The sequence below is a fragment of the Zea mays genome, chromosome 6 (genome assembly GCF_902167145.1).
Source record: "Zea mays cultivar B73 chromosome 6, Zm-B73-REFERENCE-NAM-5.0, whole genome shotgun sequence".
Classification (NCBI taxonomy): Eukaryota; Viridiplantae; Streptophyta; class Magnoliopsida; order Poales; family Poaceae; genus Zea; species Zea mays.
The window spans coordinates 936,039-951,441 of NC_050101.1; positions in this window are offsets into that span (position 1 = coordinate 936,039).

Sequence of the window (15,403 nt, forward strand, 5' to 3'; positions counted from 1 at the left end):
TGACAAGGTATTATTAGTAATAGTTAAGTATGTATTTATGTCATTAAAGATGCAAATGTGTTATTATTGAGTATAAATAGATGATGTTTATAAAATTCCTTTACAGCAATTTCAACGAGGAAACCCGGAGAACTTGACCGAAGCTGCATTGTATGGCATAGTCGAGGACCTCTGCACATTCATATTGAAAGAGGTCATTCCCGCAGAAGGAAAATATCACGAAGCTTCCGGAACATTAGCTTTGCCAGAGTTTAGAATACTAACAGAAATTAGTAGATTATCTCTTAGCCGAGATAGTTATTAGAGCTTAGGTGAAAACTTATGATGTATAGAATGCATGAAGGATATATGGTTGTAAACAGAATACTTTGATGTATATAAATGTATGATAGAATTTAATTTCATGTTGCTTTCAATATCAATATAGATCTATATATATATATATGTTTGTGTGTGTGTAAATAAATATATATATAATTCAGTATTGTTTGAAATTTTGAAAAAAGGCGGGAAAACTTCCACTGGCGGCTGAATAAAGAAAACCGCCAGTGAAAAGTGCATTTCCACTGGCGGTTTGCTTTATAAAACCGCCAGTGGAAATGCATTTTCACTGGCGGTTTTCTTTACTCAGCCGCCAGTGGAAATTCACTTTTCACTGGCGGTTCCTTCAGAAAACCGCCAGTGAAAATGCACTTTTCACTGGCGGTTCCAAAATAACCGCCAGTGGAAATGCTGATTTCCACTGACCCCTAGCACTCGCGGTACTGAAAAACGCCAGTGTAAATATGTTTAGAACCGCCACTATAGAGCTTCTGTGTACTAGTGTAAAACACCACACAAAAATAGTGTTTCTATGATATTGAGGGCATTGTATTCGCACGAGAGGGTATTAGAGTACAACTAGTGGATGAAGACGTTATTGGGCTAGCTAATGACCTTTTGTGATACCTGGTTTCCAATAATCCCGTCTATTCATGGCATCCTTAGATGGTGTTTATGTCCACTCAAGTAAAACACCACACAAAAATAGTGTTTCTATGATATTGTGGGCATTGTATTCACACTAGAGGGTATTAGAGTACAACTAGCATAAACACCATCTAAGGATGTCATGAATAGACGGGATTATTGCAAACCAGGTATCACAAAAGGTCGAAATTTAGCCAAATTGCACGAGAGAACTGTCCAAACATAGGTTAAGGTTGTAAGGCAACTTTTTTCCACCATACAGTTGATAAAAAGTTGGAATATAAAGAATTCAAAACAATAGATCACCTTTTAAACCCCAAATGACGTTTCTATGATATTGTGGGCATTGTATTCACACTAGAGGGTATTAGAGTACAACTAGTGGATGAAGACGTTATTGGGCTAGCTAATGACCTTTTGTGATACCTGGTTTCCAATAATCCCGTCTATTCATGGCATCCTTAGATGGTGTTTATGTCCACTCAAGTAAAACACCACACAAAAATAGTGTTTCTATGATATTGAGGGCATTGTATTCGCACGAGAGTGTATTAGAGTACAACTAGTGGATGAAGACGTTATTGGGCTAGCTAATGACCTTTTGTGATACATGGTTTCCAATAATCCCGTCTATTCATGGCATCCTTAGATGGTGTTTATGTCCACTCAAGTAAAACACCACACAAAAATAGTGCTTCTATGATATTGTGGGCATTGTATTCACACTAGAGGGTATTAGAGTACAACTAGCATAAACACCATCTAAGGATGTCATGAATAGACGGGATTATTGGAAACCAGGTATCACAAAAGGTCGAAATTTAGCCAAATTGCACGAGAGAACTGTCCAAACATAGGTTAAGGTTGTAAGGCAACTTTTTTCCACCATACAGTTGATAAAAAGTTGGAATATAAAGAATTCAAAACAATAGATCACCTTTTAAACCTCAAATGACGTTTCTATGATATTGTGGGCATTGTATTCACACTAGAGGGTATTAGAGTACAACTAGTGGATGAAGACGTTATTGGGCTAGCTAATGACCTTTTGTGATACCTGGTTTCCAATAATCCCGTCTATTCATGGCATCCTTAGATGGTGTTTATGTCCACTCAAGTAAAACACCACACAAAAATAGTGTTTCTATGATATTGAGGGCATTGTATTCGCACGAGAGGGTATTATAGTACAACTAGTGGATGAAGACATTAGTGGGCTAGCCAAATTGCAGCCGGCTCTTTAGTCTTCTGCGTAACCGCATGTTCTTTGGCTTCAGTAGCCGAAGAGGTCTCACCGCCAAATTTGGGCACTGTGGCCAGTTCAATGAAGCGCGGTCGGTGAGTAAGGACCTTCACCTTTTTCCTCTTAGGCGTAGGCTCGCTTGGAGCAGCTGAAGCATCATCTTTCCCGGAAGTTGCACTTTTTCTTTTTTGCCCCCGTGACGGGTAGTGGTAGTCAGGATACATGAATCCGATGGCATCAAAAACTCTATTTAGTCTCTTCTTTTTCTGGATTCCGAAGGCCTTAGATAACACATTATCTTACGCTTTGGAGTATGACCCAAGCACTTCATCACTTGTAGCTTCGACGCACTTCAGCCAATCATCGTCCGCTTCGATAAATTGGCCTCCAAACCTGAAGGTATAATTTAGTCGAACCAAACCACCTTCGTGGGGTTGCTGATGGTTTCTTTTGGCATCTCCCAGTTGGCTACAAATGGCCATATCCTATAGGCCACGTGCTCTTGGACTAAGTCCCTTGTCCCGATGAAAGAGCAGACTATGCCGAAGGCCTATCGGCATTCTTCGACTGCTTTATCAATTTCTACCTTTGGTTTGCAGAGGTTTAAAAGGTGATCTATTGTTTTGAATTCTTTATATTCCAACTTTTTAGCAACTGTATGGTGGAAAAAAGTTGTCTTACAACCTTAACCTATGTTTGGACAGTTCACTCACGCAATTTGGCTAAATTTTCCATAGTCTTTATTTTATTTTGAGAAACGATGTGGTATATTGATGTGTGGTGTTTTACTTGAGTGGACATAAACACAATCTAAGGATGCCATGAATAGACGGGATTATAGTTAACATATTATCACAAAAGGTCATTAGCTAGCCCACTAATGTCTTCATCCACTAGTTGTACTCTAATACCCTCTCGTGCGAATACAATGCCCTCAATATCATAGAAACACTATTTTTGTGTGGTGTTTTACTTGAGTGGACATAAACACCATCTAAGGATGCCATGAATAGACGAGATTATTGGAAACCAGGTATCACAAAAGGTCATTAGCTAGCCCAATAACGTCTTCATCCACTAGTTGTACTCTAATACCCTCTAGTGTGAATACAATGCCCACAATATCATAGAAACGTCATTTGAGGTTTAAAAGGTGATCTATTGTTTTGAATTCTTTATATTCCAACTTTTTAGCAACTGTATGGTGGAAAAAGGTGTCTTACAACCTTAACCTATGTTTGGACAGTTCTCTCGTGCAATTTGGCTAAATTTCCCATGGTCTTTATTTTATTTTGAGAAACGATGTGGTATAATGATGTGCGATGTTTTACTTGAGTGGACATAAACACCATTTAGGTATGCCTTGAATAGAGGGGATTATTGGAAACCTGTTATCACAAAAGGTCATTAGCTAGCCCAATAATGTCTTCATCCACTAGTTGTACTCTAATACCCTCTCGTGCGAATACAATGCCCTCAATATAATAGAAACACTATTTTTGTGTGGTGTTTTACTTGAGTGGACATAAACACCATCTAAGGATGCCATGAATAGACGGGATTATTGGAAACCAGGTATCACAAAAGGTCATTAGCTAGCCCAATAACGTCTTCATCCACTAGTTATACTCTAATACCCTCTCGTGCGAATACAATGCCCTCAATATCATAGAAACACTATTTTTGTGTGGTGTTTTACTTGAGTGGACATAAACACCATCTAAGGATGCCATGAATAGACGAGATTATTGGAAACCAGGTATCACAAAAGGTCATTAGCTAGCCCAATAACGTCTTCATCCACTAGTTGTACTCTAATACCCTCTAGTGTGAATACAATGCCCACAATATCATAGAAACGTAATTTGAGGTTTAAAAGGTGATCTATTGTTTTGAATTCTTTATATTCCAACTTTTTAGCAACTGTATGGTGGAAAAAGGTGTCTTACAACCTTAACCTATGTTTGGACAGTTCTTTCGTGCAATTTGGCTAAATTTCCCATGGTCTTTATTTTATTTTGAGAAATGATGTGTCAAATTGATGTGTGGTGTTTTACTTGAGTGGACATAAACAAAATCTAAGGATGCCATGAATAGACGGGATTATAGTTAACATATTATCACAAAAGGTCATTAGCTAGCCCAATAACGTCTTCATCCACTAGTTGTACTCTAATACCCTCTCGTGCGAATACAATGCCCTCAATATCATAGAAACACTATTTTTGTGTGGTGTTTTACTTGAGTGGACATAAACACCATTTCGGTATGCCTTGAATAGAGGGGATTATTGGAAACCTGGTATCACAAAAGGTCATTAGCTAGCCCAATAACGTCTTCATCCACTAGTTATACTCTAATACCCTCTAGTGTGAATACAATGCCCACAATATCATAGAAACGTCATTTGAGGTTTAAAAGGTGATCTATTGTTTTGAATTCTTTATATTCCAACTTTTTAGCAACTGTATGGTGGAAAAAAGTTGTCTTACAACCTTAACCTATGTTTGGACAGTTCACTCACGCAATTTGGCTAAATTTTCCATAGTCTTTATTTTATTTTGAGAAACGATGTGGTATATTGATGTGTGGTGTTTTACTTGAGTGGACATAAACACAATCTAAGGATGCCATGAATAGACGGGATTATAGTTAACATACTATCACAAAAGGTCATTAGCTAGCCCACTAATGTCTTCATCCACTAGTTGTACTCTAATACCCTCTCGTGCGAATACAATGCCCTCAATATCATAGAAACACTATTTTTGTGTGGTGTTTTACTTGAGTGGACATAAACACCATCTAAGGATGCCATGAATAGACGGGATTATTGGAAACCAGGTATCACAAAAGGTAATTAGCTAGCCCAATAACTTCTTCATCCACTAGTTGTACTCTAATACCCTCTAGTTTGAATACAATGCCCACAATATCATAAAAACGTCATTTGAGGTTTAAAAGGTGATCTATTGTTTTGAATTCTTTATATTCCAACTTTTTAGCAACTGTATGGTGGAAAAAAGTTGTCTTACAACCTTGACCTATGTTTGGACAGTTCACTCACGCAATTTGGCTAAATTTTCCATAGTCTTTATTTTATTTTGAGAAACGATGTGGTATATTGATGTGTGGTGTTTTACTTGAGTGGACATAAACACAATCTAAGGATGCCATGAATAGACGGGATTATAGTTAACATATTATCACAAAAGGTCATTAGCTAGCCCACTAATGTCTTCATCCACTAGTTGTACTCTAATACCCTCTCGTGCGAATACAATGCCCTCAATATCATAAAAACACTATTTTTGTGTGGTGTTTTACTTGAGTGGACATAAACACCATCTAAGGATGCCATGAATAGACGGGATTATTGGAAACCAGGTATCACAAAAGGTCATTAGCTAGCCCAATAACGTCTTCATCCACTAGTTGTACTCTAATACCCTCTAGTGTGAATACAATGCCCACAATATCATAGAAACGTCATTTGAGGTTTAAAAGGTGATCTATTGTTTTGAATTCTTTATATTCCAACTTTTTAGCAACTGTATGGTGGAAAAAGGTGTCTTACAACCTTAACCTATGTTTGGACAGTTCTCTCGTGCAATTTGGCTAAATTTCCCATGGTCTTTATTTTATTTTGAGAAATGATGTGGTATAATGATGTGCGATGTTTTACTTGAGTGGACATAAACACCATTTAGGTATGCCTTGAATAGAGGGGATTATTGGAAACCTGTTATCACAAAAGGTCATTAGCTAGCCCAATAATGTCTTCATCCACTAGTTGTACTCTAATACCCTCTCGTGCGAATACAATGCCCTCAATATCATAGAAACACTATTTTTGTGTGGTGTTTTACTTGAGTGGACATAAACACCATCTAAGGATGCCATGAATAGACGGGATTATTGGAAACCAGGTATCACAAAAGGTCATTAGCTAGCCCAATAACGTCTTCATCCACTAGTTATACTCTAATACCCTCTCGTGCGAATACAATGCCTTCAATATCATAGAAACACTATTTTTGTGTGGTGTTTTACTTGAGTGGACATAAACACCATCTAAGGATGCCATGAATAGACGGGATTATTGGAAACCAGGTATCACAAAAGGTCATTAGCTAGCCCAATAACGTCTTCATCCACTAGTTGTACTCTAATACCCTCTAGTGTGAATACAATGCCCCCAATATCATAGAAACGTCATTTGAGGTTTAAAAGGTGATCTATTGTTTTGAATTCTTTATATTCCAACTTTTTAGCAACTGTATGGTGGAAAAAGGTGTCTTACAACCTTAACCTATGTTTGGACAGTTCTCTCGTGCAATTTGGCTAAATTTCCCATGGTCTTTATTTTATTTTGAGAAATGATGTGTCAAATTGATGTGTGGTGTTTTACTTGAGTGGACATAAACAAAATCTAAGGATGCCATAAATAGACGGGATTATAGTTAACATATTATCACAAAAGGTCATTAGCTAGCCCAATAACGTCTTCATCCACTAGTTGTACTCTAATACCCTCTCGTGCGAATACAATGCCCTCAATATCATAGAAACACTATTTTTGTGTGGTGTTTTACTTGAGTGGACATAAACACCATTTAGGTATGCCTTGAATAGAGGGGATTATTGGAAACCTGGTATCACAAAAGGTCATTAGCTAGCCCAATAACGTCTTCATCCACTAGTTATACTCTAATACCCTCTAGTGTGAATACAATGCCCACAATATCATAGAAACGTCATTTGAGGTTTAAAAGGTGATCTATTGTTTTGAATTCTTTATATTCCAACTTTTTAGCAATTGTATGGTGGAAAAAAGTTTTCTTACAACCTTAACCTATGTTTGGACATGTCACTCACGCAATTTGGCTAAATTTCCATAGTCTTTATTTTATTTTGAGAAACGATGTGGTATATTGATGTGTGGTGTTTTACTTGAGTGGACATAAACACAATCTAAGGATGCCATGAATAGACTGGATTATAGTTAACATACTATCACAAAAGGTCATTAGTTAGCCCACTAATGTCTTCATCCACTAGTTGTACTCTAATACCCTCTCGTGCGAATACAATGCCCTCAATATCATAGAAACACTATTTTTGTGTGGTGTTTTACTTGAGTGGACATAAACACCACCTAAGGATGCCATGAATAGACGGGATTATTGGAAACCAGGTATCACAAAAGGTCATTAGCTAGCCCAATAACGTCTTCATCCACTAGTTGTACTCTAATACCCTCTAGTGTGAATACAATGCCCACAATATCATAGAAACGTCATTTGAGGTTTAAAAGGTGATCTATTGTTTTGAATTCTTTATATTCCAACTTTTTAGCAACTGTATGGTGGAAAAAAGTTGTCTTACAACCTTAACCTATGTTTGGATAGTTCACTCACGCAATTTGGCTAAATTTTCCATAGTCTTTATTTTATTTTGAGAAACGATGTGGTATATTGATGTGTGGTGTTTTACTTGAGTGGACATAAACACAATCTAAGGATGCCATGAATAGACGGGATTACAGTTAACATATTATCACAAAAGGTCATTAGCTAGCCCAATAACGTCTTCATCCACTAGTTGTACTCTAATACCCTCTAGTGTGAATACAATGCCCACAATATCATAGAAACGTCATTTGAGGTTTAAAAGGTGATCTATTGTTTTGAATTCTTTATATTCCAACTTTTTAGCAACTGTATGGTGGAAAAAGGTGTCTTACAACCTTAACCTATGTTTGGACAGTTCTCTCGTGCAATTTGGCTAAATTTCCCATGGTCTTTATTTTATTTTGAGAAACGTTGTGGTATAATGATGTGCGATGTTTTACTTGAGTGGACATAAACACCATTTAGGTATGCCTTGAATAGAGGGGATTATTGGAAACCTGTTATCAGAAAAGGTCATTAGCTAGCCCAATAATGTCTTCATCCACTAGTTGTACTCTAATACCCTCTCGTGCGAATATAATGCCCTCAATATCATAGAAACACTATTTTTGTGTAGTGTTTTACTTGAGTGGACATAAACACCATCTAAGGATGCCATGAATAGACGGGATTATTGGAAACCAGGTATCACAATAGGTCATTAGCAAGCCCAATAACGTCTTCATCCACTAGTTCTACTCTAATACCCTCTCGTGCGAATACAATGCCCTCAATATCATAGAAACACTATTTTTGTGTGGTGTTTTACTTGAGTGGACATAAACACCATCTAAGGATGCCATGAATAGACGGGATTATTGGAAACCAGGTATCACAAAAGGTCATTAGCTAGCCCAATAACGTCTTCATCCACTAGTTGTACTCTAATACCCTCTAGTGTGAATACAATGCCCACAATATCATAGAAACGTCATTTGAGGTTTAAAAGGTGATCTATTGTTTTGAATTCTTTATATTCCAACTTTTTAGCAACTGTATGGTGGAAAAAGGTGTCTTACAACCTTAACCTATGTTTGGACAGTTCTCTCGTGCAATTTGGCTAAATTTCCCATGGTCTTTATTTTATTTTGAGAAATGATGTGTCAAATTGATGTGTGGTGTTTTACTTGAGTGGACATAAACAAAATCTAAGGATGCCATGAATAGACGGGATTATAGTTAACATATTATCACAAAAGGTCATTAGCTAGCCCAATAACGTCTTCATCCACTAGTTGTACTCTAATACCCTCTCGTGCGAATACAATGCCCTCAATATCATAGAAACACTATTTTTGTGTGGTGTTTTACTTGAGTGGACATAAACACCATCTAAGGATGCCATGAATAGACGGGATTATTGGAAACCAGGTATTACTAAAGGTCATTAGCTAGCCCAATAACGTCTTCATCCACTAGTTGTACCCTAATACCCTCTAGTGTGAATAAATGCCCACAATATCATAGAAACGTCATTTGAGGTTTAAAAGGTGATCTATTGTTTTGAATTCTTTATATTCCAACTTTTTAGCAACTGTATGGTGGAAAAAAGTTGTCTTACAACCTTAACCTATGTTTGGACAGTTCACTCACGCAATTTGGCTAAATTTTCCATAGTCTTTATTTTATTTTGAGAAACGATGTGGTATATTGATGTGTGGTGTTTTACTTGAGTGGACATAAACACAATATATGGATGCCATGAATAGACGGGATTATAGTTAACATATTATCGCAAAAGGTCATTAGCTAGCCCACTAATGTCTTCATCCACTAGTTGTACTCTAATACCCTCTCGTGCGAATACAATGCCCTCAATATCATAGAAACACTATTTTTGTGTGGTGTTTTACTTGAGTGGACATAAACACCATCTAAGGATGCCATGAATAGACGAGATTATTGGAAACCAGGTATCACAAAAGGTCATTAGCTAGCCCAATAATGTCTTCATCCACTAGTTGTACTCTAATACCCTCTAGTGTGAATACAATGCCCACAATATCATAGAAACGACATTTGAGGTTTAAAAGGTGATCTATTGTTTTGAATTCTTTATATTCCAACTTTTTAGCAACTGTATGGTGGAAAAAGGTGTCTTACAACCTTAACCTATGTTTGGACAGTTCTCTCGTGCAATTTGGCTAAATTTCCCATGGTCTTTATTTTATTTTGAGAAACGATGTGGTATAATGATGTGCGATGTTTTACTTGAGTGGACATAAACACCATTTAGGTATGCCTTGAATAGAGGGGATTATTGGAAACCTGGTATCACAAAAGGTAATTAGCTAGCCCAATAATGTCTTCATCCACTAGTTGTACTCTAATACCCTCTAGTGTGAATACAATGCCCACAATATCATAGAAACGTCATTTGAGGTTTAAAAGGTGATCTATTGTTTTGAATTCTTTATATTCCAACTTTTTAGCAACTGTATGGTGGAAACCTGTTATGACAAAAGGTCATTAGCTAGCCCAATAACGTCTTCATCCACTAGTTGTACTCTAATACCCTCTCGTGCGAATACAATGCCCTCAATATCATAGAAACACTATTTTTGTGTGGTGTTTTACTTGAGTGGACATAAACACCATCTAAGGATGCCATGAATAGACGGGATTATTGGAAACCAGGTATCACAAAAGGTCATTAGCTAGCCCAATAACGTCTTCATCCACTAGTTGTACTGTAATACCCTCTAGTGTGAATACAATGCCCACAATATCATAGAAACGTCATTTGAGGTTTAAAAGGTGATCTATTGTTTTGAATTCTTTATATTCCAACTTTTTAGCAACTGTATGGTGGAAAAAAGTTGTCTTACAACCTTAACCTATGTTTGGACAGTTCACTCACGCAATTTGGCTAAATTTTCCATAGTCTTTATTTTATTTTGAGAAACGATGTGGTATATTGATGTGAGGTGTTTTACTTGAGTGGACATAAACACAATCTAACGATGCCATGAATAGATGGGATTATAGTTAACATATTATCACAAAAGGTCATTAGCTAGCCCACTAATGTCTTCATCCACTAGTTGTACTGTAATACCCTCTCGTGCGAATACAATGCCCTCAATATCATAGAAACACTATTTTTGTGTGGTGTTTTACTTGAGTGGACATAAACACCATCTAAGGATGCCATGAATAGAAGGGATTATTGGAAACCAGGTATCACAAAAGGTCATTAGCTAGCCCAATAACGTCTTCATCCACTAGTTGTACTCTAATACCCTCTAGTGTGAATACAATGCCCACAATATCATAGAAACGTCATTTGAGGTTTAAAAGGTGATCTATTGTTTTGAATTCTTTATATTCCAATTTTTTAGCAACTGTATGGTGGAAAAAGGTGTCTTACAACCTTAACCTATGTTTGGACAGTTCTCTCGTGCAATTTGGCTAAATTTCCCATGGTCTTTATTTTATTTTGAGAAACGATGTGGTATAATGATGTGCGATGTTTTACTTGAGTGGACATAAACACCATTTAGGTATGCCTTGAATACAGGGGATTATTGGAAACCTGGTATCACAAAAGGTCATTAGCTAGCCCAATAACGTCTTCATCCACTAGTTATACTCTAATACCCTCTAGTGTGAATACAATGCCCACAATATCATAGAAACGTCATTTGAGGTTTAAAAGGTGATCTATTGTTTTGAATTCTTTATATTCCAACTTTTTAGCAACTGTATGGTGGAAACCTGTTATCACAAAAGGTCATTAGCTAGCCCAATAATGTCTTCATCCACTAGTTGTACTCTAATACCCTCTCGTGCGAATACAATGCCCTCAATATCATAGAAACACTATTTTTGTGTGGTGTTTTACTTGAGTGGACATAAACACCATCTAAGGATGCCATGAATAGACGAGATTATTGGAAACCAGGTATCACAAAAGGTCATTAGCTAGCCCAATAACGTCTTCATCCACTAGTTGTACTCTAATTCCCTCTAGTGTGAATATAATGCCCACAATATCATAGAAACGTCATTTGAGGTTTAAAAGGTGATCTATTGTTTTGAATTCTTTATATTCCAACTTTTTAGCAACTGTATGGTGGAAACAAGTTGTCTTACAACCTTAACCTATGTTTGGACAGTTCACTCACGCAATTTGGCTAAATTTTCCATAGTCTTTATTTTATTTTGAGAAACGATGTGGTATATTGATGTGTGGTGTTTTACTTGAGTGGACATAAACACAATCTAAGGATGCCATGAATAGACGGGATTATAGTTAACATATTATCACAAAAGGTCATTAGCTAGCCCACTAATGTCTTCATCCACTAGTTGTACTCTAATACCCTCTCGTGCGAATACAATGCCCTCAATATCATAGAAACACTATTTTTGTGTGGTGTTTTACTTGAGTGGACATAAACACCATCTAAGGATGCCATGAATAGAAGGGATTATTGGAAACCAGGTATCACAAAAGGTCATTAGCTAGCCCAATAACGTCTTCATCCACTAGTTGTACTCTAATACCCTCTAGTGTGAATACAATGCCCACAATATCATAGAAACGTCATTTGAGGTTTAAAAGGTGATCTATTGTTTTGAATTCTTTATATTCCAATTTTTTAGCAACTGTATGGTGGAAAAAGGTGTCTTACAACCTTAACCTATGTTTGGACAGTTCCCTCGTGCAATTTGGCTAAATTTCCCATGGTCTTTATTTTATTTTGAGAAACGATGTGGTATAATGATGTGCGATGTTTTACTTGAGTGGACATAAACACCATTTAGGTATGCCTTGAATACAGGGGATTATTGGAAACCTGGTATCACAAAAGGTCATTAGCTAGCCCAATAACGTCTTCATCCACTAGTTATACTCTAATACCCTCTAGTGTGAATACAATGCCCACAATATCATAGAAACGTCATTTGAGGTTTAAAAGGTGATCTATTGTTTTGAATTCTTTATATTCCAACTTTTTAGCAACTGTATGGTGGAAACCTGTTATCACAAAAGGTCATTAGCTAGCCCAATAACGTCTTCATCCACTAGTTGTACTCTAATACCCTCTCGTGCGAATACAATGCCCTCAATATCATAGAAACACTATTTTTGTGTGGTGTTTTACTTGAGTGGACATAAACACCATCTAAGGATGCCATGAATAGACGGGATTATTGGAAACCAGGTATCACAAAAGGTCATTAGCTAGCCCAATAACGTCTTCATCCACTAGTTGTACTCTAATTCCCTCTAGTGTGAATATAATGCCCACAATATCATAGAAACGTCATTTGAGGTTTAAAAGGTGATCTATTGTTTTGAATTCTTTATATTCCAACTTTTTAGCAACTGTATGGTGGAAAAAAGTTGTCTTACAACCTTAACCTATGTTTGGACAGTTCACTCACGCAATTTGGCTAAATTTTCCATAGTCTTTATTTTATTTTGAGAAACGATGTGGTATATTGATGTGTGGTGTTTTACTTGAGTGGACATAAACACAATCTAAGGATGCCATGAATAGACGGGATTATAGTTAACATATTATCACAAAAGGTCATTAGCTAGCCCACTAATGTCTTCATCCACTAGTTGTACTCTAATACCCTCTCGTGCGAATACAATGCCCTCAATATCATAGAAACACTATTTTTGTGTGGTGTTTTACTTGAGTGGACATAAACACCATCTAAGGATGCCATGAATAGACGGGATTATTGGAAACCAGGTATCACAAAAGGTCATTAGCTAGCCCAATAACGTCTTAATCCACTAGTTGTACTCTAATACCCTCTAGTGTGAATACAATGCCCACAATATCATAGAAACGTCATTTGAGGTTTAAAAGGTGATCTATTGTTTTGAATTCTTTATATTCCAACTTTTTAGCAACTGTATGGTGGAAAAAGGTGTCTTACAACCTTAACCTATGTTTGGACAGTTCTCTCGTGCAATTTGGCTAAATTTCCCATGGTCTTTATTTTATTTTGAGAAACGATGTGGTATAATGATGTGCGATGTTTTACTTGAGTGGACATAAACACCATTTAGGTATGCCTTGAATAGAGGGGATTATTGGAAACCTGGTATCACAGAAGGTCATTAGCTAGCCCAATAACGTCTTCATCCACTAGTTATACTCTAATACCCTCTAGTGTGAATACAATGCCCACAATATCATAGAAACGTCATTTGAGGTTTAAAAGGTGATCTATTGTTTTGAATTCTTTATATTCCAACTTTTTAGCAACTGTATGGTGGAAACCTGTTATCACAAAAGGTCATTAGCTAGCCCAATAACATCTTCATCCACTAGTTGTACTCTAATACCCTCTCGTGCGAATACAATGCCTTCAATATCATAGAAACACTATTTTTGTGTGGTGTTTTACTTGAGTGGACATAAACACCATCTAAGGATGCCATGAATAGATGGGATTATTGGAAACCAGGTATCACAAAAGGTCATTAGCTAGCCCAATAACGTCTTCATCCACTAGTTGTACTCTAATATCCTCTAGTGTGAATACAATGCCCACAATATCATAGAAACGTCAATTGAGGTTTAAAAGGTGATCTATTGTTTTGAATTCTTTATATTCCAACTTTTTAGCAACTATATGGTGGAAAAAAGTTGTCTTACAACCTTAACATTTGTTTGGACAGTTCACTCACGCAATTTGGCTAAATTTTCCATAGTCTTTATTTTATTTTGAGAAACGATGTGGTATATTGATGTGTGGTGTTTTACTTGAGTGCACATAAACACAATCTAAGGATGCCATGAATAGACGAGATTATAGTTAACATATTATCACAAAAGGTCATTAGGTAGCCCACTAATGTCTTCATCCACTAGTTGTACTCTAACACCCTCTCGTGCGAATACAATGCCCTCAATATCATAGAAACACTATTTTTGTGTGGTGTTTTACTTGAGTGGACATAAACACCATCTAAGGATGCCATGAATAGACGGGATTATTGGAAACCAGGTATCACAAAAGGTCATTAGCTAGCCCAATAACGTCTTCATCCACTAGTTGTACTCTAATACCCTCTAGTGTGAATACAATGCCCACAATATCATAGAAACGTCATTTGAGGTTTAAAAGGTGATATATTGTTTTGAATTCTTTATATTCCAACTTTTTAGCAACTGTATGGTGGAAAAAGGTGTCTTACAACCTTAACCTATGTTTGGACAGTTCTCTCGTGCAATTTGGCTAAATTTCCCATGGTCTTTATTTTATTTTGAGAAACGATGTGGTATAATGATGTGCGATGTTTTACTTGAGTGGACATAAACACCATTTAGGTATGCCTTGATTAGAGGGGATTATTGGAAACCTGGTATCACAAAAGGTCATTAGCTAGCCCAATAACGTCTTCATCCACTAGTTGTACTCTAATACCCTCTAGTGTGAATACAATGCCCACAATATCATAGAAACGTCATTTGAGGTTTAAAAGGTGATCTATTGTTTTGAATTCTTTATATTCCAACTTTTTAGCAACTGTATGGTGGAAACCTGTTATCACAAAAGGTCATTAGCTAGCCCAATAACGTCTTCATCCACTAGTTGTACTCTAATACCCTCTCGTGCGAATACAATGCCCTCAATATCATAGAAACACTATTTTTGTGTGGTGTTTTACTTGAGTGGACATAAACACCATCTAAGGATGCCATGAATAGACGGGATTATTGGAAACCAGGTATCACAAAAGGTCATTAGCTAGCCCAATAAC